Raw genomic sequence first — 6,271 nt, forward strand, 5'->3', positions numbered from 1 at the left:
CTGATTTTGAAGTCCCCTCTTTGATCCTGCAGGCGGTTTCTGCACCTGGTATTTGTTGCTGCCTTGTCTGCCTTTCAGCAGTGAATAAAAGTTACTTACTCATACAAATAGTAACATTTCCTTCTCTTTGGTCTGAAAATTGAGTTTGTGTGATAGGAACGATTTGTTTCTGTCTCCTAACTGAAATATTTCCGACTTTGTCTCCTGCACCATCTGCTAAATCTTACTTAATTATCCAGCATGATAGACACAAGTGATTTAGGAAACATGACTCAAGACTCAGAGTTAGTTTTAATGATTTTTATATATTTAACCTATTTTTAATAGCAAATCTTATTTCCAGGTCTTGTAGAAGAACTGAAATTGTGGTTCTCAACTTGCTAGGGAAGAAATTAGTTTAAAAAGAAAACAAAAGTTTTCAACTGATTCTAGCACTACATTCAATACTTTTATTCCTTTATTTTCCCCTGTGAGTGGGCAACTTCTGAGAGCCTTTTTCTGTCTAAGCTCAGCTTAAGAACCTCAATTAGTGTTTGGCTTTTTTTTTTCTGATTGATTTCCTTGAAAGTATTTTTTCGCCTGTCCTAGGTTAGGGTGGATCCCTCCCCTGGTAGAATAAACTCACTACAACATGGATTTTTTTTGAAAGTCAGGGAAAAATGAAATTGTATTTCATAGAATCATAGAATCAACCAGGTTGGAAGAGACCTCCAAGGTCATCCAGTCCAACCTAGCACCCAGCCCTATCCAGTCAACTAGACCATGGCACTAAGTGCCTCAGCCAGGCTTTGCTTGAACACCTCCAGGGACTTACAGTTTAAATATAACAGTATAAGGAGAACTAAACTAGTAGAGAAATATAATAAGCTTAGTGAAGATGGGGAAAGGGTCAAGTGGTGGCAAAGCAGCAAAAGCAGCAGCAGCCAAAGCAGCAGCAACCAAATCACTAGCAGAGGAAGACAGCAGTGAGCTCAGTTGAAGTGGCAGAAGCAGCAAGGGGCAGAGAGAGTGATTTGCCATTGGAATGGGCTGCCCAGGGAGGTGGTGGAGTCACCATCCCTGGAGGTGTTGAAGAAAAGCCTGGATAAGGCACTTAGTGCCGTGGTCTAGTTGATTGGATAGGGCTGGGTGCTAGGTTGAATTGGATGATCTTGGAGGTCTTTTCCAACCTGGCTGATTCTATGATGCCACTCAGAGCTTCTACTTCTAAGTTTCTCTGTTCTGAATACTTTTATATCTGAGCTAGAAATCTGGCTCAAACAGCCACATTCCCCCAGCAATATATTCTATGATTGCTGCTTTGTGCTTTTGTAGGAATACATAATTCATATTCATACAAATGTAAATAGAAGTAGAATTTATATTATAGTTAACAAGACGTATTTGGGGTGGTTAAGTGGAATCTTAACCTTTAGTCCTACTGTGTTCATCAATACTATCTTTATTCATTAGTGAACCCCTGGGGAAACATTATATTTTTGTTTGGATGTACATACTATGAGTATGTTGTAAGTTGTAAATTGGTTTTCAGGAACAGAAGTCCACTAACTAGAAAGGGACTAGAGAAATATCTGAAATATTGCAAGAGCCGACAAGCAGCAATGGGTGTAAGTTGCAGCCCAAGAGGTTCTGCCTCAACACAAGGGGGAACCTCTTTACTGTAAGGGTCACAGAGCACTGGAACAGGCTCCCCAGAGAGGCTGTGGAGTCTCCTTCTCTGGAGGCTTTGAAGGCCTGTCTGGATGTGTTCCTCTGTGATCTGTGTTAGATTGTGTTGTCCTGCTCTGGCAGGGGGGTTGGACTCGATGATCTCCTTGGGTCCCTTCCAACCCCTAGCATCCTGTGAGCCTGTGATCCTGTGATCTGTTCTGCAGGCCCAAACTTTGGCCTTGTTCTCCCAACTGCAGGACAGGGAGACAAAGGGTAAGGTGGCTAAAAGGCAGTGGCCTGTGTTGGAGGAAGGAGGAGAGAAGACATGAATGAATCAGAGCCTGTGTAAGAAGGAAAAAGCATAATGGGATGGGAGGAAAAGAAGAAAGTTAGGGAGAAATGATTCAAGAGATCTACTCTTCAGGAGGTGGAAGAGAACAGAGACGAGCAGCTAAGTAGCAAAACAAAAAGGAAAAAAAAAACCCAAAACACTTCCAGTGTAGAAACAGGATTTGAAAGACCTATGTATAAAGATATAAAAAGCTGAAGAATTATCATCAGACTTTCTGGAAATGAAACACAATCTTGCAAGTTCAGGATTCTGCACTTTGGCCACAACAACCCCAAGCAGAGCTACAGGCTGGGGTCAGAGAGTGGCTCCGGGGGGTACTGGTAGATAGCAGCTGAACATGAGCAGCAGTGTGCCCAGGTGGCCAGGAGATCCAATGGCATCCTGGCCTGGATCAGGAACAGTGTGGCCAGTAGGACAAGGGAGGTTATTCTGCCCCTATACTCAACACCGGGCAGGCCACACCTTGAGTATTGTGTCCAGTTCTGGGCCCCTCAATTCAAGAGATGTTGAGATACTGGAATGTGTCCAGAGAAGGGTGTCAAAGCTGGTGAGAGGCCTGGAACACAGCCCTCTGAGGCGAGGCTGAGGGAGCTGGGGGTGTGCAGCCTGCAGAAGAGGAGGCTCAGGGGTGACCTCATTGCTGCCTACAACTACCTGGAGGGAGGCTGTAGCCAGGTGGGGGTTGGTCTCTTCTGCCAGGCAGCCAGCAAGAGAACAAGGGGACACATCCTCAAGTTATGCCAGAGGAGGTCTAGTCTGGATGTTAGGAGGAAGTTGTTGGCAGAGAGAGTGATTGGCATTGGAATGGGCTGCCCAGGGAGGTGGTGCAGTCGCTGTCCCTGGAGGTGTTCCAGAAAAGCCTGGATGATGTACTTAGTGTTATGGTCTGGTTGATTGGATAGGGCTGAGTCATCAGTTGGACTGGCTGATCTTGGAGGTCTCTTCCAACCTGGTTGATTCTATTATTCTAAGCATAAATAACTTAAACATAAACAGGAAAATCTACATGAGTAGTGGATTAACATACACAGGAGTGACAGTTACTCTTTGACCCTGATGTTTAACTTGTCAGCAGTTTTGCCTATAGAATTACCTTTCTTATTGTTATCTCCAGATTTATCATTGGCCATTAGGATTTATCATTTGATATATTGAATTCCACAAACATTTATATGTAGAATGTTGTATTTTGGCCTGAATTCTTTCCAAAATTCCAAAGGCTAAATACTTCTCTGGCTTCGTGCTAATCTGTGCTTGAGTACAGTAGAAGGAGCCTGAGAAACAATAGTGTCATTGAGAAAAGAAATGTGAACCCACTGCCTACTTACTGCTCAGGAATTCTGTGTTTCTTGGGTGAGTTGTGTTTAGTGATTTCTTTGAGTATCCCTTTTTGAGTATTTCTTATGAATCTTTTTTCCTTCCTCTACATTTCTGTATTCTTTCTCTTTATTTCCTCTGTTGCCAAAAAAAATGTGTGACAGTATGAATCCCAAGTATGCATTTGCATCTGTGTGGATGTATTTCTCTGCCACCCTTTGATGGCATACTGAGAAATTTGCTATTAGGGGTGAATCTGGGCACAAATCCAGACTATAAGGTGGCTGCAATACTATTTTCTTGTATTTTCAGCTTAAAGCTTGAATTAACTAATGATTGTAGCACAGTTTGAGGTGTGGGAGCCTAAACTCAGTAGCTCAGAAATGGTGAAAAGGCAGCATGGTCACAGTTTGGATTACTGGGGCTTTGTCCACTGCTCATGTGCTTAGATTCACGGTCTGAAAAGTTCTTTCATAATTACAGGCAAGCAGTTCTGGGTAGTAGTGCCAAGAGGCAGTGCTACTTATTTTCCAACAGATAGTAAAATCCCATAGTAAATAAAAAGTCATTCAGAATGCTGCTTTGTAAACTGATATAGTGCTGATACTGTGCAGCCCTAGCAATGGCTCCTTTATTTAAGAGCAATAGCCGCAGGGAAGCTGTGGGGACTTCTCCTCAGTGAGGCATGAAGGAATGGACAAAGCCTACTGTTTTCCCACGACTAATTGAAAGACAAATGTCTTTTCGTGATTGTGCTCGGTGTCTTCCTCATGATGAAGCAACATGAGGCTGCCAGCACCGAAAATGACAGATTTCTCCTTCCTCATGTACTACATGAGAAGCACTCCTCCTTGCCTTAATCTTGCCTGCCTCAGTACTTCACCTTTCTCTGTGCTAGCTCTTTCTGTCTTATATAAGACTGCAGTAGGAGCCAGCTTTGATTTTAATGGCAACATAAACACAGTGTTTTACATATTGACACTTCAGGGGTTTAATCAGCTAGCTGAATCCAATTACATTTGCCAGTGTTTTGCTTGGTGATACTGATAAGCATGTATTCAATTTAATTGCTTTCAGGTGGTATGTTGGTAACTTTGATCCAAGATAGTATGTAACCTAAATTCATAAATGGATCTTCCCGGTGCCAGAGAAGTGCATTCAGTTGCTGAGTAGTAGGGGAGTTTGTGTTGTTCAGAGTGGTTTTGAATCATTGTCTCCATTTATAACTCCTGAACTCCTTCAATGTACTCTTTTCAGCAAATAGTTGCACTCTCTTTTTCACACATTGTGTTGAGAACAGCAAGCTCCAGGTAAATTGAATCCTAAGGGACGTGAGTTGAAAGCAGTTTTAGACTACATGATATTGCTAATTGGCTTTGTATGTCCATCAATGAAGCAGAACTGCATTTTAGTTTGCCTGGCAATTAATACATTTTTAATATAAAGATCTGAGAACCTGAAGAATGCTGATGGTAGTGTCTGCAGCATGGATGAACTCTTTAGTTGCATGATGATGATGATAAGTTTGCTGCATAGATAATAGACTTCTTGTGCTAGAATAGTGTAGCTGAATGTTCATGGAAATACTGAATAGAAGAGACACAACTACAGCTGTTTCCATTACACTTACAAAAATGGCTAAATAACAGAGATGTGAAGGGAGAGGTAGAGAAAGCTTTCAGTGAAGCAAAGAGAGTTGTCAGTTTCCATTCAGCATGGTGGAGCTGAACTAGTAGCTATTGCTTTATAGAATCATAGAATCAACCAGATTGGAAGAGACCTCTAAGATCATCCAGTCCAACCTAGCATCCAGCTCTGTCCAATCATAGAATGAACCAGATTGGAAGAGACCTCTGAGATCATCCAGTCCAACCTAGCACCCAGCCCTATCCAATTGTAGAATCATAGATTCAACCAGGTTGGAAGAGACCTCCAAGATCATCCAGTCCAACCTAGCACCCAGCCCTTTCACAGAATTTCTTAGATTGGAAAAGACCTTCAAGATTCAGACTCTTGTGATATATCACTACATTGTTTTGATTGATCCATTTTACTCCTCTAGCACATAGGAGCTGCACTGTAGGCAAGAACTGCTGTGTACTAGGAACTTTTGAAAGTAATTTGTTCATGTCCTGAACAAAACCACTTGTCTGCATGTCTGATGTGTGTATTGATCTTACAGACTGTCTCCTGCCAGCTGGGTAATAAATGCTTAGCTGTGCAGTTCTGAAAGTCTTGCAGCCAGACCGATCCCAAGACAACCTCTGGTGTAATAATGGGGGGAAGGATTAGAGAGCAAACAAAGATCATCCACCTTTTAAAAACAATTAAATAATTTATTTTGCATGTGAAATGCCTATTAAGAAAGGAACCTTTCTCCAGTTGCCATTGGGATGTTTGCAGTACCAGCACTGGGGTTTTGCAGTCAGCAAACAGGTTCATTAATTTTTGTTAATGATGCACCTATATCCTCTGTGCTTCTGTTTAATTTTCTATTGCTGTTGCTTTGGTGGAAAATATTATCTTGCAGTGAATGAGCTGGAAAGAGTTTCCTCTTCTATTTCTTATCTGTTTACAGGGTTTTGATCAAAAGAACAAACCTGTTTCCCTATCCACCTCAGCTAAACCAGGACCATCAATTTCTCAGAGCTCATGAAAGACCTGAAAAAATAAATCTAATAAATCTGAGCCATTCACTCTTCTGACAAGCTGCCAGAGCCTGCAGAACTTGCTCTCATGCTGGCATCTTTTCTGCCCTTGATGTCATGTGCAAAACACAAGGATTTGTGCTGTGCTAATCCCTCTAATGAGGGCTTCTCCCAGCCTCTATATACTCTGCTCAAAGCCGTGGCTGCTGGGCAGGCACCGCCGAGCCAAAGCACTTGCCTTTTGAACTACATTCAAGGCAATTAGAGACTGGGATTAAACAAACACCCAACACCAGCATCTCAG

Source organism: Pogoniulus pusillus, chromosome 5, assembly GCF_015220805.1.
Source record: "Pogoniulus pusillus isolate bPogPus1 chromosome 5, bPogPus1.pri, whole genome shotgun sequence".
NCBI lineage: Eukaryota > Metazoa > Chordata > Aves > Piciformes > Lybiidae > Pogoniulus > Pogoniulus pusillus.